We start from the raw sequence: 26,079 nt of genomic DNA on the forward strand, positions 1-26,079 counted from the left end.
GGTAGCGTAGACCCCCTCCCAAACCCCACACAACTTACCACATCTGCCGTCGCAGATGTCCCGGCCCCGGGAAATTCCCCAGGAGGGGGCTGTAACCCCTCCTACCCAGGAAGGGGCCTTGACCGCCTTTCCTTTCCTTTCGGCGGCCCATCCTTAGAAGGGACCGCCTCCCCGTTGAGGGGCCAATGGCCACCTCCCTCGAGCGCTCCCATCCGTAATGGGTGACGCCCACCCCTAGGGATCTTCCAATTACTGCTCACCGATCATGACCTTACCGCCCGACCAAAATAAATACGACAATTCTAACTAAATTACTAAATGACTAAATTACTAAGAGACAGTAACAATTACCATTTATTAAGAGGCTTGATTACTGATCAACACTACTACTTTATTTGCACAACATATTACAATTTGACCATTCTTTATTGCATATTCAAAATTATCACGATAGTTATCATAACCTGCAAAAATTAGTGTTAACACATCAAACTTTATTCCAAAACCACATGCTGTCCTCAGGGGCTGGTGGGTGGGTCAAAATTGCTCTTCGTTCCGTCTCGAGCTCACGTGCAGCGAGGAGGTGCAGCTTCAGAGCACAGGAACAAGAGGATGCTTCCTTGGCTTGTTGCTCCTTTTATCCGTCTTCAGGGCGGGCGTAAACCCGCCCCTGCCTGCCCCAAAGGGCGTGGCCGGCCGCGTCAGTGTCTAGGCCAGCCCACTCCAGGGCGGGAAAAAGCGCGCCCCGGCTACGCCGCTTCGGGCATACCAGCCGAGACTCGCCTCCCGCCCAAGATGGCTTCCCGGGGGGATCGTGGTACTCCGCCATACGTTCGGGGGGACCGAATGGTCGCCCCTTTCCATTCGCTGCTGGAAGACACAACAACATTGCAATAGTTGCTTTGCCACCTTTCTAGTCTCTGCCTGTGTGACACTTTTAGTTGTCTGTAGATTTCTGTTTTTCAGGACCATCAAGATGTGGGATCAAGGTTTCTTTAGCTATTTTTGTAACTTTTGGGGACAAGGGTCCAAAGGGGAACCAGACTTAATGCCTTCAAGCAAAAGGTCAACCGAGGTAGATGATAACTTGGGAAAGTTACAGAAACCTGCTGGAATGAGGCTATTGGAAGAGGTGTCCAAGCAGCTATTTGAGAAGACATCCAAATCCAAAGTGGCATTAAGAAACTTTAGTTGATCATAGATGTCAGAAATTTTGGAGCAGAAAAAGGAGGATAAACGATCACATAGCTCCTGTGACAGTTCTACTTTATCCGAGTCTATCAGGGCCACCAAGGAGTTAAACATTTTAAAAAGCTCCTTAGGGGAAGTGATAGCCCCCGTGATCTTTGAATAGTGTATTTTCTTTTCCTCCATTATGGCTGCTCTATATGCCTTCAGACATTTCTTATGAGATTCCCTACCAACTTGTGCCAGGTCTTTTCGCCAATGTCTTTCCACCCTTCTACACTCTTGGCTCATACTACGAAGATGATCAGAGAACCATGGAGCGGAAGCGTTTTTCTAGCCGAATTACACCTTTTTAAGGGGGCAAGCGAATCTATCACTGCCGTGATTTTGTTAGAGAGACACTACTGCTGTGTCTACATTAGGAGGAACTGGTTGCTGGAAGTCCGCAAAAGCAGTCGTGACTGCCTTATTGGATATCCTAATGAAATTTCGTTTTTGAATCGTATTCTGTCCAGAACTCTCCGTGTTAACCAGGGAAATAGCCCTAAGAGCAAAAGAGACTGCGGAGTGATCAGACCAAGAGAGTTGGTGGTAAGTTGCGATTTCCTCGAAAAATTCACATTTCAGCATTTTTCAAAGTGCCATGTGACGCACATACATGCCCTTAGGGCATGTATGTGCACCATATGTGCACCCATACTTATTTCAGGGGTGCAACAGAGTGTCCTTTGGACACCCCTGCACCCTTGAAATTATTCTCAATTTGCGATTAGCAAATTGCGAATCTCAAATTGAGAATACATTCCCATTCCTTCCTATGGGCCAGGAGGCCCATAGAAATGAATGGGAAAGTATTCCTTAATTGCGAGTTCACAATTTGCGACTTCGCAATTAAGGAATATCAAGAAATCGCTAAAAAATTGCGATTTTTTTGATACATACCAATTAGCTATTCTGAAATAGCGATTTCTTAAAAATCGCTATTACAGAATCTTTAATTGATATCTTGATACATATGGCCCTTTATCCTTTGGTTCTCTTCACTTTGAGTGACTGCACAAAAGCTGTGTGCATTGCTCACATCCAACTAACAATAGTTTCTTTTTCTGCAGATGCAAAGCTGGTTCAAAATGTGCTTTTTTATTTTTATTTTTGGATCACAACTTTAAATATTGTTGTAACATTCGTAGCTGGCTGCTAGTTGAGTAATTGGTTAGGTGGGATTTTACTCTTGTCTCTTTCACTAATAAGAATATAAAATGACTGCACAGCTGAAAGACTTGTTTGAAAACATCACTGGTAAAACAGCTACGTAGGTAAGTCTTTTTTAAATGTGATTTTTTTAATGCAAGCTTGAGGTAGCCATGTTTAAGTGATTTTCTTTTTTTTTACTTTTGTAGCATCTGCTTTGGAATTAAACATTAAAAAAACACAATGATTCCAAGATCAGACCTATTGGTTTTGTCCCTGCTTGTTTTAATTGAGTCACACATACTACATTACCACAATATGGAACTTACTTTCCCTTCCAACCCCAAAAATACTTTTTCCGGTTATAGCTTTATAGATAAGAAACCAGTTTATGGCAATTTACAATCTTTTATCAAAATATACAACCTATGAATATTTATTTCCATTTCAGATGTATTGGTGCCAAGGCAGAGGCATGCAAGAGTACATAAAAGATTACTGCGAGTACTACTTTATGTACTCTAAAGTACCTTTCTGGACAAGCCCTAAAGTATCTACCTTTCTCAAAAACCCTTGTATATTAATGTAAGTCATAGAAATGCATTGGGCTCAGAATCACAGTTTCGTATAATTAGCAGGCAGTACAATCCGTGCTCTCTCCCCAATCTTCTTTGACTGCAGCTTGCTCATGGCATCTTCAAAAAAACATAGGCACTTATCGGTTTGTACATTACATTCCAAGAAACAAGCTAGCAATTGAAATCTATTATGAGATGTCAAAAGGTAGCTGACAATATAAAATGGATCCCACTGAGCAGATTCTATGTACTGCTAAATTTACAACAATACAAGCCTCATAAAAACTAACAGAACTGCAAATTAACCACACAGATTTTTAGTTCGCCGACATAAATAACCGTAGAGATTTGGATTACTTCCAAGCATCTTTACCACGGTTTAATTTGTCAAAACCCATCAAATACATTTCAACTACAAATCTGTCCTATGCAGTACATTACATTTCATAAACTGCTCGTGCAGTAGCTTCAAAGAAGACAATAAATATGATTTTATACTTGCTGGTGCATAATTCATGCATAGTGTACATTAGTCGACAGTGTGATACATGTAAACACATTTAATTTGTTCATTATTCATTACGACCAAGTAGCAGTAATCTTGTATCACAGTTACAGTAACCAATTAATATGGAGTGCTTTAAAAGAGACAGATGTGAAGGGCCACAGCCAGCTATGTCTCAATAATTTGTTGTTTAAAAACTGAAATGACAAAATGAAGCAGTATCCAAGTATGGAGTTTATGTGCCTTATTCTAAATACAAGAGGCATTTTACAATGCACTAAGATTACCACACTACAAGGTGGTAATTGGAATTACGTTTTAACAACAACAACATATTTTTAAACTGCTGGTTGGCCCAGATGTTCATGGTTTTGACACAATTTAAGAATGCCCCAAGAGCTGATCTTATTTTCTGTAACAAAAAGACTATTTTCAGGAGATCTGATTTGCCGCAGTCAAAGGGCCAGAGCAGTGGAGGCCCGCAGCATCGCCGAGCTGGTGATGTTGCGAGCGCAAAGTAAGTGCTTTTATTTATTTATTTCTTTACTCTCCACTTTCCCATCATATGTCGCACTCCACTACCCCCCCACACAGCCCCGCCCGCCTCGCCGCCCCACATCGTTACCTGTGCAAGCCGCCACTGGTCCCTAGTAATGCACTTAATACTAGCTGTAATTTTACAGACGACTCTAATCATGCAGGGTAGTTTCCTCAAGTGGATGTTATTTTCTCTTCATATAATTCGAGATATATTACTGTTGACTGTACTTTTCATTTATCACAGTGACCAACATGTTTGGAACAAGATCATGTTTCTTTCATGTGACTTTGTCATGGCATACAATATTGATATTTAATTACAACACCAGGTACAAAATAGCAGGGCCCCATCTCACACACATTAGCATTGAAAGATTGAACATACTAAAGCATATGGAAATTGACAAAATTGACAAAATAAAATTCTTTACTCAATGAAAACCATACAGGCTACACTTGTCCTGAATATATTTATTCTTTTAAACCCCTGACATACCAGTGTAGCCCAAAAGAGATCCAGGGTCTCCAGCCTATAGGTAGAAATTGGATGAATTTTTGAGGTGGATGACTAGCCACTTCAAGGAATAATCACGGCCTTGACAGGGTGAGCCCTCAAGGAAACTGAAGTAACTTGAGCTCAGCCCCTGATAGCTATAGCACAGAGAAGACAGGCTTAACATAGGTAATTGTGTAAAGTATTTCTGCAATACCAAAACAGTAATAAAGTCAAAATGCAAAACAATAAAAAAACACAAACTGAACTGGAAGAATAGAAGTATAAAAGACTGAAATGTAATAAACAAAATGACACCAAAATGACAAACGCCAATAAGGTGAACTGGGATATGACTGTTTAAGTAGAAATAGTGCAGAAAATGCACAAAGCTCCAATAATAAGCAATGGTCACAGTAGAACAGGACCTAAGCACAATTTGAGGCTGACTGTGATGTAGTGCAGTTCAGATACACCAACCAGGTTCATCATGGTCCAAGATTTTACCTTCTCACTCAGTCCTTTAAATCCTAATCTACCATAAAAAGTACTTTTAAAGCCAATTGGACCTCAGGGCAGATACTTAGAATCTCTAGGAGTGCCAGGCAGAGGTCAATAGCAGGGTTCAATCCAGGCCCGAAGGCCACTACTCAGCAGGATATTTCCAGGAAAATACCTCTCATAGGTTGTTGTATTCCTGTAGCTTGAACAGGAGGACATCAGTATGACCCTTGGAGTCCACTTCTCTGTCCTGGGTACAACAGGGAGCAGTCCCAGACTTTCAGGGCTCCTCTCAGGTCGTAGGCAGCAGGTCCAGTCCTCTTCTGATCTTCCACAGGTCCAGGAAGTATTCTTAAGTGGATAGCTGGAGATGCCACCTCTAAGCCTGGCACTATTTAGTGGGTGGAAATTACTCCTGGGCACACCCTTACCAACTAACTGGGTAAAAGCTCCCAGGACCAACCCTACTCGCTTTGGCATTTTCTAGATGGTGATAGTCTTCAGCCACACTAATCTTTGGCTCTGAGGGTTGGGGTTGTGTGTGTTGAATGTAGTCTGAATTTAAAAAAAAATTCTATATATATTAAGTTTCATATGAGCATAATCTTTTTTGTAAGCCCAATAAACAAGCATAGGTTCCTGTGATGAAAGTGGGCCTGGAAACGTTGGTGTCACAAACTTGATGCTATGTGTGAAATGATGGATAGCATTGGAAGTGAAAGAAAACATATTAATGAGCAGCTTTTTGAACATCTTATCACAACATCACAGCAATTTCAAACTAGAATTACTTTATTGCAAAATAGGTTATATACCTACATTAAAACCCCACTAAAAATTGATTGGAATTCTTGAGACCACTATCATCTACATGAGTTTTTTGTTTAATATTGTCACTGATGAAGCACTTTACTAAATGTTTAAAACAAGGCTGTATGCAGAGTGAGCAACAATTACATATTGAAAGGTGCTGAATGTTTGTAAGTATGAACCATATTAAAAGTGCTTAAGAAAACAAAATAAGTTTACACTACGGAAAAATGTGGCGAGTCTATCTTCTCTTTTGCATGGCCCATGCATGATGATATTGAACATAAAATTATCTTTGAGACAATAAGTACAATTCTTTAGACTCACTGAAACTCTCCTGGTGCAGTTTTCACATAGTCAAAAATTCTAAATTTCAATTAAAAGCTTTATTTACTACAAAAAAAAAAGAAAGGAAATTGTATCAGTCCCAAAACTACAAATAATGGCATTGGATAAAACAAAACAGCTACTTAGCCATACCTACATAGCAAGTCTGGGTGATTAATGAAGTGCAACACAGTTTAATTGGCTGGGATGACATTTAACTTGCAACTGCTTAACATCACTTCCTTCTCAGCAAAAGTAAACAGGCAAATTCAGTGTGTATCCTTTTTATGTTTTTGATGTTTTGGCTGGACAGCGCAGCTGTTGCCAGATATTTTGTGAGACTCACCAGGAGAGGGGCTTTGGCTCCGCCTACATGTTGGGAGCCAGGAGTACAAGTTTTAATTGAGCAGAAGCTGTAGCCTTACACAAAAAGTGCTTGCCCTCCCCACAGGAGAGATCATTTCATTTATCCAGCTGCCTGAGCTTGTACTTTCAGGGGCACACAGATGACACTGTAATGCCATCAAAGTGCCTTAGTTAACCAGATAGTTTAAAGTGTTATTCTTTGGCAGCAGCAAATTTTACAGTTCTTTGCTTTCACACAAACACATATCTATTCCACTGCTATATACTTGTAATGTTTCACATTAATCAATCAATCAATCAAGGATTTATAAAGCATGGCAAATCACCGGTGAGGGTCTCAAGGCGCTGGGGGTTGCTAACCGCTTTTTTTTCAACAGGGGACAGCAATAAAAAGCACTAAAAATCAGGGGGGTGGAAACAAGGAGAAAGCTCTGAATATAAAGGGAAAGCAAGAGCAAAGTACAAAAAACGGGGGAAGCACGGAGAAAGCAGAGAAAATGAGGGGAAATCAAGGAGAAGACACTTAAAAAAAACAGGGGGCAAGCAAGAAGAAGACAGGAGCAAGAGCGATGTAGCTGCATGGGTAGAGCTGGGCCTGGGGCCTTCTCAATGGGGTCGTGCTGCTGCCTCCATTTATAGGTCCTGGGAGGAGAGAGTGCGGGGCTAGATGGAGGTGGGAAAAGGCTGCAGGTAGGAGTGGCAATGAGGGAAAAAACAAGGAGAAGGCAATGAAAATGAAGGGAAAGAAAGGGGAAGGCACTAAAAAATGGAGAAAAACCAAGGAGAAAGTAATGAAAAAAAAGGAAAGCAAGAAGAAGGTAATCAAAAAATGTGGGAAAAAGCAATGAAAAAGCAGTGAAACAGAGGAAAAAGCAATGAGAATGCACTTCAAAAATGGGAGGAAAAACCAAGAAGCGAGCAATGAAAACGAGGGAGAGCAATGAGAAGGCACTCAAAAATAGGTGAAAAAGCAGAAGGAAGCTGTGAAAACGAGGAAAAAAGAATGGAGATGGCAGTCAAAATGTAGGGAGAAGAGGGTAGCAAAAGCAATGCAGCAGCACAGGGAGCTCTGGCCAACACTGCTTCAAAGCCAGAACTATTGGTATTGCTGGTGCTTGCTTATTTTAAATTACTGTTATGATACAAGAGGTTAAAGCAGGACAGGGTCCAGAGTAATGCAACAGATTGCCACCTGCAGAGGGCGAAAACCTGCACCTGTGTGCAGTAAGGATTGCAGCTCTGCTAAGTTTGTGGAAGCGAGGACACATAAGACATTTTAGAGCAGTGGCTAAAATCTGTGCACTGGAACTCTGCTATAAAGCATATTTTTGTACCTATGACATATCTGGGATAATATTATGTATGCATTGCTTTTTCCTGATCCGCGCTCATTGCACCTTTCAAAAGGTGCACCCAGCGCAATCCAGGAAAATGCAATGCTTTATAGTGAATGTGCTGTCCCCATGGCAGCCGTGAACTTGTGCTGCCCTGGGGACAGCACATTCAGGTGAAAAACGGAGCGGTTGCTTTGAAGTCGCTCCGTTGTTTCACTGTGCAGGCAGCAACCCGCTTGTACTTTGTGCAGGAGTAAAGATCCTCTTGAGTGAGTGACTTCATCCACCTGCAAGAGGATTTTTGCAGGTTTGTCTGGGCAGGACTTGGTTTTTCTGAGATGTTCTGGAAAAAAATTAAATTTCCCACTGGTTTTGTGTCAGATGATAATAGGTTTATTTGTACTCTATTTAGAAGAGTAGGTGCAGAGAGACAGCCAACACGTGTTTCGCCCCTTACATGGCCATCCGGCCTGGGGCTTCCTCAGGGCGAGTGGAAAAAAGTATGTTTTATCAGCGTCGAAGGTAGGCAAATTCCTTTTATGGATTCTCGAATAACAGGCATAATGCCAGGGCGGGATGCGGTGTTCTGGTCTCCTACAAGAGGATGTCTGGGGAGTCCATGGGATCCGCTTCTCCCCTCCAGAGGGCTGCCATCAGGGGACGCACTTTCAGTGCACCAACGTTTAGGTGGTGCACTGTCAATGCGCCTCCTGGCAGCTTTGTACCTCTGCGCCATGGCCACGGCACGGGCACAGAGGCAAAGGTATTCCCTCATTTGCATGGGGCCACCCCCCATGCAAATTAGGTACTGCCCTTTGATGATAGCTCTGGCGCTGTATGTGCGCCAGTGCTAATGGTATTACAAAAGGGGATGCACAAGCATCTGCGGCCCCTTCCGTAATACCAAAGTGCCCCGAGAATGCGCAAAGCAGGCGTAAACGCCTGTTGCGCTCCAGGACACTCCTGATTTCACGCTACCTCATTCAGTAAAGTTTACATATTGAACATGACCGTCTTCTGTTTTTCTTTTCTGGTTACAGAGATCACAAGCACACACGAAACACAGTCTAGACAGTGAGATTCAAAAGTATACATGCATCTTTGGCTCCTGATCAAGCCGGCTCCGCGAACAACCTCTTCTTGTTCATGTTTCCTCGTTGGTTTTTCTTTCTGTGGCTTTTCCACCGGGATACAAGTTAATAGACACTTGACAACTTCTGTTAAAATCTTGGTTGAGTCAAACGAAGAAAAAACGCATTCCCTCAGCAGCTGTAAGCACGGCCACAGAGAAGCAATAAACAAGGCAAGAGATTCTTTAGCGAACAACCTTTGCAAGTCCCCCCTCCTTCGAAAGGGAGGGCGCTTTCTGCGTGTTTAGATTTGAGGAGGGAACAAGTGACTTTTCTAAACACGAAAGCTGCTCCAGGCAAGTTTACTTAACACAGCTGTATTTTTGAATAATGTTGTTAATGTTTTGTAGCGCTCCTGCACCTGGGACTCCCCCCTCCGTGGGTGCGAGGGAGACAATGTGTGCCCAGGACACAAAAACAGGAAATAACATGTTTACCTTGAATTTCATGATAGATTCCCTTTTGGGTTTCACGCTTGAACAGTTTTGTCTCTTTGTGCCTGGAAGCTTTTTTTCTAGCAAGTATCGTGGGTTCCTAGGCTGTGACCATCATGAGTCACCTGGCATCCTGCTACTTTCTATTCACAAATGTAGTCACATATTTCATAGATTACGCAACAACATATTGGTTGACTATGAAACTCTCTGGCAAGTCAACTCGAAATAGTCATACTTATGGTATAAGTCACAGGAACAAGGATAGAAATAGTTATTTTTGAAAGTTCAGCTCATTTGAATAATTAAGCTTTTTCTCATATATGAAAGGAGTGAGAAACGGTGTTACTGATTTCCTTATACCAGGGGACAGACAGGGCATATGTAAGATGTAATCTCTAAGCAAGTGGTACAACAGTGCCAATTGTGATGCTGTCACAGCGTTCCTTGTATATGTGTGTACCCTATCCTCTGCGTAGAAAAAAGTCAAATTTAGTAATGTGCATTTGTCCCCATCAGTGCAGCACAAACACTGAGTCTTTTTTTATGGTTCTAAGGCTTGTGATGTGAGCAGGGTGGCTGGAGTTAGCCACAGCACTGTACCTGCACTGAGGTGGTTGCTTTCAATCAGCAACTTTGTATGCACTTCCTGCACCAACAGTACAGAGCAGACTAGCTAGTTTGCAAAATGGGGAAAACTATGCTGGTGGGCCAGCTCTGAGGTTATAGTACAGGCCTTTGATTCCAGCAGGCATTTCCCCTGTGGGCTGGCACTCTTAAAGGCCAGTTTTGAAAGCTCAGGGCCCCTCTATGAATGGGAACCCATTAAGGACGCCAAACATTGTTGCTAAACCTCTTTTGAGTACAGAAGAATCACATTATTTCAAAGTGCATCGTTTTACAATAAACTAAAAGGTTGGCAAACATACCATCAGTTTACAAAGAAGATATGTTACTTTGAGCAGAGAGACACCTGAGGAGAATTCGGACCTCAGTGGCATTATAGAAGGAGCTAAAAGTTGACAGAATGTGGTAACTGTGCCAGTCTTAGAACATTTGCTAAGTGGATGTTTGCATATTAGCCTGGATCATGCCCCATCAAATGAGGGAATCCCCTTTGCTACAGCTGAATTTTACTTTAGCTAAAAGGTGGATTAGAGTGGGGGGATGAGCAGGAACGTAACGGGGTGAAGGGAGAAGGGTAGCATTACTACCTTCCGAAGTCAGGCAAAGTTGGCCACAAATAAACCATGTTCAGGCGTAGAGGCCATGGAGATATATTTTGTGCTTCCATTGGTCACGCTCACCCTAATGGGGTCATTTAAGCTAAGGATGGTTGTAGCCCACATCCAGAGAGCACAACGTTTACCCTCTACTTCATGACTTTCAGCAGCTCCCTTTCATGAAGGCACACAAGCCCAGTACACACATAAGCAGGACACTTAATAATCAGGTTGATAACATCAGTCGGAACAAATCAACTCATGCTTGCATGCATTAATTTCGCTCTGCCTGTTAGTGGTTAAGATTTCCTGCACACGTATTTATTGGGGGTGGAAGAATATGACCAGATTTTTCCAGACAGAACAAACTGGCTAGAAATATTGCACGAGATCTTTGCCATAGCAGCAGCCAAGTCCAGATCAGAGCAGGTGGTAAATGTATGTGGTAATTCCACAATGAATAGGGGATTCCTCGTAATTGCATGGTACTGAGGTGATTTTACCACACCGAAAGAGGAAAATTAAATGTGATTTTACCATGTGGCAAACATGTAGCAGTACTGTGCATCTCATAATTATGGACCTGGAGCTTTACTCTGATCGATGCTGTTTTGTGCATGCATCCATGTTTTGACGTTACTTATTCCTTGTATGTGAACTGTACTCCTTTACATGACACACATCGATTACACATTGGTAGCACATGTACAGATAGGTAAAATAAGAAACATCAGTACTGGTTACAAAAGGGTGTCCATTTCATGAGTTAGCCTTTAATTTTAGTTTAAGTTTCCTTAGACAAATTGAGTGAAAAACAAAACTTTAAATTATGCATAGATACTTTATACATTCTAAAAAACATTTGTAAATCTGCTTTACAGATAAAAATAAGGACCCAGCCTAAGTATCAAGCCCTAATACCCCAATTTAGCTGATAAATTCATTGAGCCTCACAAGTCGATAATCAGTATTGTAAAACTAAACGTTTGTAATACAAGTGGTAAAGAGATAAATACAGTAAACTATTTTAACTCTTTCATTTATTATTAATTTACTGTTTAAATTATATAGCCTTTCCTTTCACTTACTTTGAAGAAGGGCAGCTGTAGATATAGAAGAAAATAAGGGATTTAGAACTTTTGATATAATTTCTAGTGCATGGCTGGGATCATTCAACTGGCTCTGATAACAAGGAATGCAACATCTTAACAGTTTTGTTGCCTGCCATTACCTGCCATGAGGTTAGAGCAAGCTCACATATCAGAGCCATTGTATTTGGTGGAAGACTCAATGCAGACATATACCTACTAGATAGAATATAAGGATGTTCTTCACCCAGCACCCCATACTGCTAATCTCCACAATCAAAACGAGAAAAAGCTGATCCAACATTCACAAATCATTCCCACAACACATAGACCCAGTCTTGTACATTTCCCACTAACTACTACACATACTCAATCTTCTGAACTCACATTCCAACTCATGCTCTTTTGCTCTTCAGTACACCACATAACAGATATCACATACCTCATCAAGCTTTGTGCCCTCTTCATCGCAGAAAAATTTCTCTCCTCTGCTTTCTCCCAAATCCCATACATCCTTGTTCCCACAATCTACAGAAGACCACGGGGACCACGCCCACAAGAAGCGGCCATGCTGTGATCAATAAGTCCTCCTGGTCCTTAGCCTTACACAAGAAAGTAACACTCAAATCCATAGAGCTGCTGACATGCCATATCCCACTCTGTGCAACTCAAACTGCCATCTTCTATCTTATCGACAGGCCCTCCAGGCAGAACAAAGACTTTGTTGATGAATTCTCAGATCTACTCACCACTTCCTCCATGCAAAATGCCCATAACACCTTTTTGAGTAACTGGAACATCCCAGACAACACAAGCTTAAAAAAACAAGAAACAATCTCTTCAGCTTCATTGATATTCAACTATTGAATCACATCAATGCTAGCCATCTTTTGCATGACTACCTGTTTAGCTTCAGAAATGCTGCAGCATGGAGACCAACACCTTACATACCATAGAAAAGGCACATGTGACCGCAGATGAAGATGACCACTGACTCCTGATATTATTGGACCTCACAGCTGTCTTCAACACTGTATGCCATCCACCCTCATACGTACCCTCGAATAAAAAATGGGATTCGCCGACAATACCCTTTGCTGGTTCTCCTCCTACCTTTCCAACTTACACCAATTTGTTTGCATGGGCATCTCCAAGCGCCTTTCAGATGTGGAGTTCCACAGGCTTCCATACTGATTGCTGACATCTTTAGCCTTTACATGGAACTGAACTGCTTGGTTCTCTACAATCAGGTAACTGTATCAAGATTCACCAATAAGCCAATGATACACAACTCTACTTGAAAGTCGCCTCTGCTTCAGTCATCCAATGCCTCAAATACTGCTCGCACATCATCCAGACCTGGATGTCTAGTGTCTACCCGTAGGCTCAATGACGTGAACCTTGATGGCTTTCAAACCAAACTTTCACTAAATGCCAAGTCATTTGGTTTCACTCTGAACTATAATCTCAGCCTCGAGGAACACATTGCTAAAAAGACAAAGAAGGCCTGCCACCAACTCTCTCTTCCAAAGCAAGTGAAACAATTTCTCATAGAAATCGACTTCCAAGCGATTGTTCAAGCCCTTATATTCTTGCATTTGGATGGTGTTAATGGCTTTCTCCATGGCCTTCCAGACACCTCCCTGGCACTTCTCGATAACATCCTCCACTCTGCAGTACATCTCTTCCAGCGCCTGAACAAATATGATCACCCCAATCCTGATGGAACTCCATTGGCTCCCCTTACAGGCAAGCACCATCTTCAAAACCAGCTGCATCATTTACAAAGCTGTCATGACCAGCACTCCCTCCTATTTTCCAGAGAAGCGCATCCTTTCTGGTGGCTCTTATAACACATGGAGCTTGCCACCATCAGACTTCAGAATAAGAAATGTAAAAAAGAAAAAGAAAAGGCAGCAGACCTTTTCTATCTATGCAGGTAAGATCTGGAACAACATCCCAGGATCCATTAGGAATGCCCTAACGCTGCCCCAGTTTAGGAAAGAGATGAAGACTCACCTCTTTAAAGAACACTACACAATACATTAACTATAAATAGCCCAGCTACTTCCCTCATCACTCGCTGACTTTATGCTTGTCTTTGACCATGTACACTGATCCCCAGTCTTTTAGCTGTTTGCACTATAGAAATACCATATATACAGTGCGTCTCAACAGACTCCTATGTAACTTCTGGATCACAACAACCATTCTTACATATCGTACAATACACATTCAAAAACTTAACTGGCTTCATCATTTCTGAATTTTACTTTCAACTAGTAAATTCATCACAAGATTTATTACAAATTAGTATTGTCAACTTAAAGCCGATTACCAAACACATTATGTCACAACTACCAATTTTTGGTTTGTGTGCAAATGTCATAATGTGTTGTAGCTTTTTTTCTATACTCTGGTATTTCTCAACCAATGACTTTAATACCACAGAACGTCCATAGTATTGTCCTATTGTTGTAAATATGACTGCCGTTAAAATAGATAGAAATGGATTATGACTGATAGACGCAAAGGGGTAAAAAATACAGACATATCATTTGAAATTTGCCATGTGCACAATGGGGTCCTTAGTGTCAGAAAAAGTGGACAATGAAAAATGTAATTCAGTATTGAGACTGTTTCCTATGTCCTAATCTATTAAATGAGTTTGTATCCATGATTAGGTAAGTATTCTAGGGTTGGACGAAATCTCAGATTTTACCTGCCTGATAAGAGCCAGAATTGAGAGAGGAAATGAATATTCCACAAACTCTCAAGTCTTAGCCGAATATCTTTACTTTGTAGGATTCACTGTATAATATCAATACTAAATTTAAGCGAGATGAAATAAGTGGTGCACCAAGTAAAAAACAGGTGACCACCATCCTAGGAATAGCTGAGGTGATGGCAACATTGCTTTAGAATCAATAACATTCTTACTGTGGAGAAAGTTCATTGTGGATGTTGAAGGCCCCAAGGCAGCAGTCCGAGATTGCACTCCAAAACACAAAAGCCACATAACTACAAATTGTGTATCTGACATTTGAAGGTTAAAAGGTTCCTAATTCATGCTCCTGATTGTATGAAACATTATGATGACATGGCTTGGTTTAGTCGTGAAGTTCTTTCCATCACTTCTCATATGCTATAGCAATATAAATTTGGAGACACTCATTTCTTGCCAAATCTACCAGCCTAGTCCATTGACCCTAATAAGGTGCAGGCAAAAAGTGTTTTAATTGGGTACATTTTCCTTAGTCTTAAGCCGATGGGTGCTTGTAAGCCTCTTTGAGCCTAACAATGGCACAGTGAGGACTTCATCACGTTTAAGCTCCGGACAATTGTAAAACAGCTCTTCTTTCTGTTGACACTGGCCTCATTGCTGAATGTAAGTATGAGTGAGTTGTGCTATTATCATGTACAGAATAACAATGGTTGTCTCATCCAAGAGGTGTATCATAAAGCATGCCAGTCAGTCAGTCAGTCAAAATACCTTATTTCGATAAATTAATATCATAAAAAGACATAGGCACTATACAATTTCACACAATCAACAATACATAATTGATACAAAATAAAATCATGATTAATTTACACACTATATATATTTACAAAGAAGATATAAAAATATAAAGCATGCATTCTTATGAAAAACGTGTTTTACAATGGCTCTACTATATTATTTTTTATAGCTGCACTTATACAGCACTTCTTACACATGAAGTGGAGCCAAAGTATTTAAGTGGATGTGTAACTGGCTATTCCATGTTTTTTAGCATTGCTTGTCAGTGTTGACTAAAGCAGAGATATGGGAGTGATAAGAATAAAGCAGTAAAAAGTACTTATAAAAACTCTCCTTTGGAAAACAAAAAAATTGTGCACATACCCTGGAAGCCAAAAAGTGCTGTTTCTCCTTTGGATTAACTTTCAAATCATAAAGTGCCATTTTTTATGCAGTGTTGTTATTGAAATAGTGATATCATAAATGTTGTTATCTGAGATATTATCAATGATGTCATAGATAATGTCATATGAGAGGTCATCAGTTATGTCATGTGGGAGCTCATGAGGTAGCGCGTTATAAAAGCATGGTTTCTTGTTTGCTCTTATCACATTGTATTCATAAAGTCACTTTAACTGTGTTTCTTTAATATAGATTAGGTGTGTGTCTAAGGTTTTCTGAACCAGCACTCCTCGTGGCTGACATTCTCAATTGTGGATATGTTTTTATTGGTGCTCTCACCCAGCAATCTTTTTCCACTGCTCGCGCTGTATTTTCATTCAAATGTTTCTTCCACCCTTTACAGAATACAGCATGGGGCAATGAGTCTAATCATATCATACTGCTCATTCACCAAGAGGATAGCCACAAAAAGTAGTTCCCTTTTGTACCAGGGACTACTATGGCAAAGTGGGTTTGGGGAGGCCAAAAATATATTATTGCTTTTAACCAATGTTTATTTTTTTATATTGGTGCATGCTGACAGCTCCTCAAAAGTAAAGTTTAACAAATACCATGATGAAATAAAACAAACCCTGATAAAGCCAAAATGTAGCAAACAACAGCAGACTTTTTGACGTTCCCAATGCTTGTTTCATTTGTATTGCCCTCTTCTGCCAACCATTCTATTGCACTGTTGAAACTCAAATTCAAATGTAATTTTACACTACTGTTCTACCAACCAACAATAAATACATTTGTGATGCCTTGACAATTAGGATTGGCCACTTCTCTCCCAGGATCTTGGAAATTTTGCAGTCATTATGGACGATCCTGAAAAGCAATTCTACATACTCCAAATATGTATACCTACTTTTTTCCTGGATCAGCAGAAGGTAAGCATAGCAATGAGTACTTTCCACACTAGCCTCCAGGACAAGCCTTTACTGACCCTTACTGACTTTTGTGAAGAGGTCTAGTATGAGAGGCTCTAATTTAATCAGCTATCTTTCTAAATGTATTACCTCTATGATTTGTCTCCGAATACAGAAACATAATAGGGTACAGGAAGATGTTCTTTCCCTTTTTTTTAAGTACACACTTTGTATTTTATACATTAAAAATGTTCTATATTATTTTGTGTGTTCATAGTTTTATGTGCTGATATTTCTATGTAGAGCCAAGGAAAAAGCAAAACAATTTTCAGACAAACGCTGCTAAAATAAAAACGATGACCTAGAGAAAGATTGCCCAATATTAATGTTCTCCTGTCAAGCCATAATGTAATGCAGTGTAATTGCTTATTACAGCATGTTTCTTTTCTACTAATTACAGTGTCAAACTGGAAAGGTCATTTAGATGGGCAGTCTAAAGGAAAAGGGAGAGGTTTGTCATCCGATGTTGTTACGAGTTATTTCCCTTCGTATTTCCTCCCCAGATTTCAGATAAGCAGCCATCAAGCTTTCCAACAGTGTTCTGCGTGCTGAGGGGTACCATGGGCGGCTATAAGAAAAACCTAATTTTACCGCCAGATCAAGTCAACCAAAAAACTGCACATTCTATGAAAGTGGGATGTGCAAATGTGGCTGAAATGTAACTGACACTGGATGTAAACATGCATTTAGCATAAAATTATGGAAAAAGCCACACAGAGGTGCGAAAATATATCTGCAGTAATTGATGATAAAAGAGTTGGAGGTCATTCCAAGACGGCATCCAACTTCAAATGAGGTCAGGCCACAGTTTTTCAAATAATAAATAATGATTAATGAAAGCATAATGATGCAGATGATTTGCAGGACTGTGGATGCATTAACGTTTTCTTTATCTCAATTTTCATGTTTGCGTGCAAGATTTTGTTGCAACTATTTCAGATGCATTTTGGCAAACTATACCCTTCCCTTTCCATCCTCAATGCATATTTCTTTAGCCTTTAGAATTATGGGGAAATAAAAGAAAAAAACATTTAGATTCCTATTTTCACTATGAACAATATAAAAAAAAGACATTTTAGGACAAATTAAAAAAAGAATTAGAGTAACCCGATCCGATTTTGTTAAGAAATGTTCAAAGATTTTAGAGGCCAAGTGTTAACAGGGTCTTTTGGTAGCACCATTGTTTTTAAACAGACCTAAATGGTGAATTTAAAAATTCAGTTTTAAATAATATCAACGAAGACTGTAGCTCTGAAACAGAAATTTGGGTGTATGTGTCCTATCCCAATAGCATCTGGCATGCATCGGGGGTGGGAGGAGGGGTAAAGAGAAAAAAATTATAACTTAACTCCTTGCTGCGTCTTGTCTCTCCTTCGTCGTCTCTACACGTCGTCCCTCGCTAGGCCGAAACAGGAAGCACCCAGGCTCCCCTGACCAATCACAACGCTGCAATGCAGCGTTGCGAATGGTCTGAGCACCGTGGTTAGGTGCTCAGCTAGGGAGTGGGAGCCTGGGCATATTTTCCACCCAGGCTGTAATGCAGCCCGGGGTGGGGGGCATGCAGAGTGTGCATTACTGTTTGGTCGGCCCTCTCTTGGGCACTTACAGAATGCCTACCACTCCTCCCCCTGCTCTGAGAGCAGAGCAGCCCACCTCGCAAAGACATCATAGCAGGAACAAATAAAATGATAATGACAAGTTATTTTGGTTTTCCTTTACTTACACTGTTGAAAGCAGTGGGGCGATGCTCCTCCACCTTAGCGGAGGAGCCGCCACTGCCCTGTCTTTTAATTTAATTGGTAATCCCTTCCTTTGCTTGCACAGTACATTGGCAGTAAAAAAAGACCTGTAACAGGCCAGATTAAATGCTGAACACACAGACTCATGTTTTAATATAAACAGCACACAAGTAACAAGCGTAGCAAACAGGAGCTGTCAGCCCCTATAGAGCAAGAGTCTCTATGTAGCATAAAAATCCTCCAGTCGGCCATGAATCTCTACATTTAAGGGCTCGATTCCGATGCGGTTTGGAAATCATTCCGACCAAATCGGTTTGGGAATGGTTTCTGACCAACTTGGATCGGGAGAGTCCGTACGAGCGAGTAGATGCATCCGGATGCTTCCAGATATAATTTGGTTGGACTCCCTTTGACTTCAATGAGAGCCTATGTTCTGACCAAATGCATAGGCTCCCATTGAAGAAAGGGGTAGCTGGGGAAAATCAGGAACCCTGGTGCTTGCCACACTGTGCATGGCCTATGGGTAACCCCATGGACCCGATTGGGAAGGCTCCGGGTGCACGGGGTCCCGCTACGGGCCCCTAAAGTCTGATTCTGACTGCAGATTCAAGTCAGACGGAACGATTTGGAAAGGCTGTCTGAATCCAGGATCGTAATCTATTGCTCGGAAACGCAGCCCTTAGAGACGTACGATTCTGCTCGGTACTGCTTGGTCACTCAAAATGCCATCGGGTTCGGAGTGGGATATTCCTCACGGCTAACTCGCATCATACTCAGTGGGTCGGAAACCTTTCCAATTCGGTTGGAAAGACAGTTTCTGATCCGTTTTGGAATGAGCAAATGCCGTTAGGAGGCCTTCCTAAGCGCATCGGAATCGGGCCCTAAGTGTCACAGGTCTACAAGTAATTTTTCATGTGTTCCTTACATTTCTTCAAATACCATTTCTGGTTTTGAAGGAAATCGCGCTGAATTCTTATCAAAGCCCGACTTGAGAGTAGTATTTAAGAAATCGAAAGTAAAACATATAAGTCAAAATATAATTTATTTATAAATGTATCATACTTATTTTACTTTGTTGTGCCTTTGAGCGTAAAGAAATCTGTGTCACCACCACCAACTGAGAATTGCAAAAACAACAAGTGATGGACCGAATGTGGATCAATGTCACACATTCCCCCAGTCAAAAGATCTGGGCCAAAATCCATCGTTTTTTTGCACTCCACACCACCCTGGGTTAGACAATGGCGATATGCAAATCAGCTCTGACCCTGTTGCCCCATGGGAACAGTCCAGTCCGAACTACAAAAGCCATGTCCTTCCCAGAACGGAATCAAGCATCCGAGGACCGGACCGGTTTCGAGGTAACACCTCTCATCAGCCCGGCTAGCTTGACTCCAAGTGGTGTGGAGTGCCTGGGACCCACGTCTGGGCATCCCCAGCGCACTTAGGGTGGCAATTGCAAAAACAACAAGTGATGGACCGAATGTGGATCAATGTCACACATTCACCCAGTCAAAAGATCTGGGCCCAAATCCATTGTTTTTTTGCACTCCACACCACCCTGGGTTAGACAATGGCGATATGCAAATCAGCTCTGACCCTGTTGCCCCATGGGAACAGTCCAGTCCGAACTACAAAAGCCATGTCCTTCCCAGAACGGAATCAAGCATCCGAGGACCGGACCGGTTTCGAGGTAACACCTCTCATCAGCCCGGCTAGCTTGACTCCAAGTGGTGTGGAGTGCCTGGGACCCACGTCTGGGCATCCCCAGCGCACTTAGGGCGGCAATTGCAAAAACAACAAGTGATGGACCGAATGTGGATCAATGTCACACATTCCCCCAGTCAAAAGATCTGGGCCCAAATCCATTGTTTTTTTGCACTCCACACCACCCTGGGTTAGACAATGGCGATATGCAAATCAGCTCTGACCCTGTTGCCCCATGGGAACAGTCCAGTCCGAACTACAAAAGCCATGTCCTTCCCAGAACGGAATCAAGCATCCGAGGACTGTTCCCATGGGGCACAGGGTCATAGCTGATTTGCATATCGCCATTGTCTAACCCAGGGTGGTGTGGAGTGCAAAAAAACGATGGATTTGGGCCCAGATCTTTGGACTGGGGTGAGTGTGTGACATTGATCCACATTCGGTCCATCACCTGTTGTTTTTGCATATTCCGCCCTAAGTGCGCTGGGGATGCCCAGACGTGGGTCCCAGGCACTCCACACCACTGGAGTCAAGCTAGCCGGGCTGATGAGAGGTGTTACCTCGAAACCGGTCCGGTCCTCGGATGCTTGATTCCGTTCTGGGAAGGACATGGCTTTTGTAGTTCGGACTGGACTGTTCCCATGGGGCACAGGGTCAGAGCTGATTTGCATATCGCCATTGTCTAACCCAGGGTGGTGTGGAGTGCAAAAAAACGATGGATTTGGGCCCGGATCTTTGGACTGAGGTGAGTGTGTGACATTGATCCACATTCGGTCCATCACCTGTTGTTTTTGCATATCCCGCCCTAAGTGCGCTGGGGATGCCCAGACGTGGGTCCCAGGCACTCCACACCACTGGAGTCAAGCTAGCCGGGCTGATGAGAGGTGTTACCTCGAAACCGGTCCGGTCCTCGGATGCTTGATTCCGTTCTGGGAAGGACATGGCTTTTGTAGTTCGGACTGGACTGTTCCCATGGGGCACAGGGTCAGAGCTGATTTGCATATCGCCATTGTCTAACCCAGGGTGGTGTGGAGTGCAAAAAAACGATGGATTTGGGCCCAGATCTTTGGACTGGGGTGAGTGTGTGACATTGATCCACATTCGGTCCATCACCTGTTGTTTTTGCACATACCACCACCAACTGAGAGCACAATTGACAAATATATATATTGAGTGTTACCAATAAATTAATTTGAAAATAATTCTAGTTTACTAAAAACTGTCTCTTTTTAGGGCTTTACATAAAGTTCCTATATACAATTTAAAGGCCCATTCAAGGTGCTGCATGCAGAGTTCTTCGGCATCCTTCTGAGGTCAAGTTTGAGAGTGAGGCTTTTCTGAGTTCTTGGGCACTGTTCTTAATTCTTTAAACTGATGCTTTTTCAGCACCCTTGGGCCTATATAGTTTGTGGAGTCTTCATTAGAACGTTTTTGGTCTTACTTGCCTAAATTGTGCTAGATTCCTAGGGTTCCACCATCACTTACTTCTCAGCAAGAAACCCACGCACATCTCAGATAGATGGATCTTTGTTATTAGCTGAGATATCAAGTTAAATCTCAACATAAATCATTACCAATTATCATTAATTTAGTGCAGTCAATAAAGAGTTTAATTAAGTTAAAGAGTTTTATTTACATCTTTTTCAAAACTATTAATCTCCAGAAATCATCAGTAAAGGTAATCAATCAATCAATATTAGTAATATGAATCACATCAAGGAATCAATATTAAATCAATAATACAATAAAGCAACAAGTGTGTTCCATTAAGAAACATCCCTATTGTAAGCTAAGTCAAGATAAATTCAGAAAGGGCTGTAGGTGTCAGCTCAGAAACCCATGAAGAGTTCTGATGAGAGAATGGAGCATTAGCATAAAGCTTCTAGCAGAGTAAGCTGGAAAGTATATTTAGCTCAAATAATAGCGGATCAAGAAATAAACTAAGACAAGGAGATGTGCATAAGGCTCAGTCATAGTCTCCTCTTAGAGTATCGGGGAAAAGGGAACTCATCTAATGTGCTAAGAAAAAGGAAATGGTGACACTGTATTAGGAACGCGCTCTGATATAAACACATGTTGTCTTAGTTTGTTCTTTCTTCTGCATGTTGACCATAACATGTAAGCATATTCCTGGGAATAGATCTACTTTCCATCTTCACACTAGAGTATAATCATCTTTCAACCATGTGTCCTTGAATGTTGCAGGCATATCCTTTCTTGTTTGCAATAATGTCTTCCCATGTATCATCCTCCCGGACATTTACATGTTTTGCGGTGTGAACCTCTCTATCTGTCATCTAATACAACAAATGTCTATTCATTAACTAATACATGGTAGCTTCTGAAAATGCAACGTATGCAGTAAAGAGAAGAAAAACAACTTGCACAATTGTCGCTTAAAGTGAAAAACAAGCATTTCAGAATTAGTGAGCCTTCACTTTAAATCATAGTGCAATTACATATGTCAACTTTAAATAAAATCCTGGCCCGATTACTAGGTGACAAGAGTATAGGTTCTAAGTATGGTGGCCTACTACAATTTTTGCAATAAAATGTTTTCATATTTAAACATAAATTCTGCACACTGTACTTTTAAGAAAGCTTTTGGTAAATAACTTTGCATTAGGAAACACACAGAGTATACATTTTATTTCTATGGCAATTTTTTTTTAAAGAGTATGTGCTCTTTAGAGTTACAAGATAATACTTTATTAGGGTGAAGGCAAACATTTGCCATCTTTAACTCAAACTGATGGAATGTGGCTTCTCAATCAATAGAGAAAGTAAAGGCTATCAAATGAACGTTCAATGAACAGGCTTTAAATCTGTGTGGGCCACACTCCCATGCATATGAAAAGTCTGGTGTGCATGACACTCTGTCCTCAAAATGTTTAATGGCCTGTATTGGGAGAAAATGGGCACAGTGAATGCCTCATTAATAACTCATGCATATATGCATATATTGAACAGTATTGAAAGAGTCATTAGTCTTACCTATGACTTTAGAAATGTATTGTAACCAGGAATCCATAGTTAGTGTGTACATGCTACAGTTCATATTTCTTCTGGATACGTTACATGAGAACAGTGATTGTGATGTGCACAGGTTTGTTGGGGGATAAACATATGTAAAATCTCAATATTATTCATGATACAACATATGCACAATAATTTGAATTACAAACCCTAGATGTCTAACAATGACTGCTTGACATCTGTTTTTGATGTGAACTTTAATAAACGTTTTTGGTTAAAAGAAATTATGCGACTGATCTGGAAACAACTTTAGTAACCATAAAAGTAAATATGTTAGTTTGGAGTAGGCCTGGAACCGACTTTTCACCAAGTGAGCTGAAAGTATTCTGTGTACTCTCTTTGCAAAACGAGTATGGAGTAGGCCCCAGTCGAGAGAAGGAAGCCTCTGTCCAATGGTCCAGTTAAACTGAGCCTTAGTACCAGGGCCGGATGCTAGGTCAGGCTGGACACAAAAGTCAGCCTTAGCATGTTTGCTCAAAATAGCACTAGATTGCAGGAGGCCAAAGTAAAATGGGGCCATAGAGCATGGTTGGTTAATGGAACCCTTCTTACTCGGAAAGCAGTCCCCTAGCCTGCAGCCCATGGGAAAAGTGTCAGAGTAGCTGAATGCCCAGTTGAATCTTGGATAGATCAGAAAGCTCTGCAACTTCCCAATGGGAGTGATGTGGTAAGCCTTCCAACATCTTTGCCTGGTTTGCCAGATGTAGAGGGCTCTAGAGCCTGTTGGACACATATTAGTTTGGTAGATAGGAGATCCAAGAGAACAGAGAAACTGCAGATAGAAACTCCTGAAAGTTTTGAAGCTTAGGTCTGCAGATCTTTCTGCCTCTAAACAAGACTTTTGCGATGTCCACTGTATTGTGGCGACTAGACTGAAAACACCTGAAACTTGGACGCTAAGAAGGTTTCATCTTTCATCACAACGTCACGTAGGGCCAGAATAACTTCTAACGGAAGGAGACCCTTTTATGGGGAATACAGCTTCCACATAATTTGCCTAAAGGGCTGGCATACACATTAGAAAGTTTGCAAAATAAACACAGCATGCATTTACCAAGGTAAGTGACTTCGCCCCTGCACCATCAGCATTCAAGAGCGTGTACTTTTTAAGGCTAACGTAACTTAGGGGAGGGTCTACTCATGGGTCCATGCTCACATGAAGAAAGCTTCGATATGCCTAAGAACCACAGAAGAAGCTAGACAGACAAATGGACTTACAATGGAAAACCTACAAATTATTGATAATGCCTCCTAAAATGCAGAAATTCATCCCCAAAGTAACTTTGATGAGGTCCAATGTTTCAATTGCACTTACACTGTGGGGCATTACAAGCATTTGTCCCAACACTTGCTGGACAATGGGACTGCCACATTCTAACACCTTACTTGCAAGGAGAATTAGGGCCTCAACAGCATATTGCAGGCCACAAAGCATATCCTTTTGCTAAACCTTTTAACTACAGCTTGCTGGTACTAAAGGCTCTAGGGGGAGTGAGTGGTAACCGAAACGACTATCTATAGGCCTTGTCCGGAGATCAGTGCTTTCAGGGTACTGCAGGATAAGGATTTGTGAAAGGGTACAGACAGAGCACAAAGTACCGACTAAGTATTACAAAAGGTAAACACAGCATGGTCCATGGGGTTGATGTACTTGGTGCAGGGTATGCCCATGTCTCTATCCTGTGCTCACTGTTTATTCATGACAGCCACAGCCCACACCCAGTGGATACTTTGGCCATAGCAACACAGCATATTATAGCAAAATTAATAAACAGTCTTCATGAAAAGGGAAGTTGATGGTCCGTTACTTAGAAACTAATATTATGAAATGAAACATGAAAATTCCCATAAAATAATCAGGTAAAGGGACTTTATGCTATCAATGTAAAACTGGAATATCACTAAAAGGTGTTGGTAATGTGGAAACACTCAAACATATTTCCCACAAGCTCATAAGTGTACACATAACCTTATATGGAGCTTAAATTGGGGTATGAGTGATGGATCTATCGCTGTTTCACACACTCTCACATTTAGACCACCTGGTTAACCACTTGGTTTCATTTTCTAATAATCTAATAATGCAGGGAACTCTCCAAGGGTACTTTACCAAATCTTGCAAACATTTGTTAAGCCAATTGCATGTGAATCCTCTGAGATGGCATCTCAACAGCTATGCGACGAAATCTCCTGCTTTTTCACAAATAAAATTGATAACATTTACGATAAAATAGTTTGCACCAACATGGCAATTTCCGCAAATTTGGTACTTCCCCAGATGGATACGGAACCTAAACTGGATGTATACTCCTTGGATACCTTCCCTCCCATCTCCTTACAAGAAACTTCCTCACTAATACTACAGATTAAGAGTGGGAGTCCAGATGACACCATCCCTGCCAGGATAATGCCTGTCCTAGCAGAACAACTCTGCCCAACGATTGAAAAACTGGTGAATTTTTCACTCAGTTCAGGTACCGTCCCCAAAGAATGGAAACAAGCCCTTGTCAGACCCATCAGGAAAAATACTGCTACCCCATGGACTGACTTGGCCAACCTCAGACCCATTTCCTTACTACCATTTTTGGGGAAACTGATTGAAAAACATGTAAACCATCACCTGTCCGGACACATTGAACTTGCTGGCGCCCTGGACTATTCTCAGTCAGGGTTCCGGCCAAAATATAGCACGGAGTCCACCCTCCTGTCTGTCACTGATGATCTACACATGTACCAGTACAAGGGCCTCTCAGTCATCTTGGTTCTATTAGATCTGTCGGCAGCGTTCAACACCGTGTCTCACACCATCTTGACCGAACGGTTGTCGAACGCTGGCATTAAGAACAAAGCCCTTGACTGGTTGAAGAGTTTTCTATCTGATCGCACCCAGAGAGTCACCATGGGTGCGTATCGTTCAGCGGAAGTAGAGATCTCAAAAGGGGTGCCACAGGGCTCCTGTTTAAGCCCAACCCTTTTTAATATCTATGTGGCACCCCTGGCAAGAGTGATGCGCA

This window comes from Lissotriton vulgaris, chromosome 9 (assembly GCF_964263255.1).
Source record: "Lissotriton vulgaris chromosome 9, aLisVul1.2, whole genome shotgun sequence".
In the NCBI taxonomy this organism is placed as follows: domain Eukaryota; kingdom Metazoa; phylum Chordata; class Amphibia; order Caudata; family Salamandridae; genus Lissotriton; species Lissotriton vulgaris.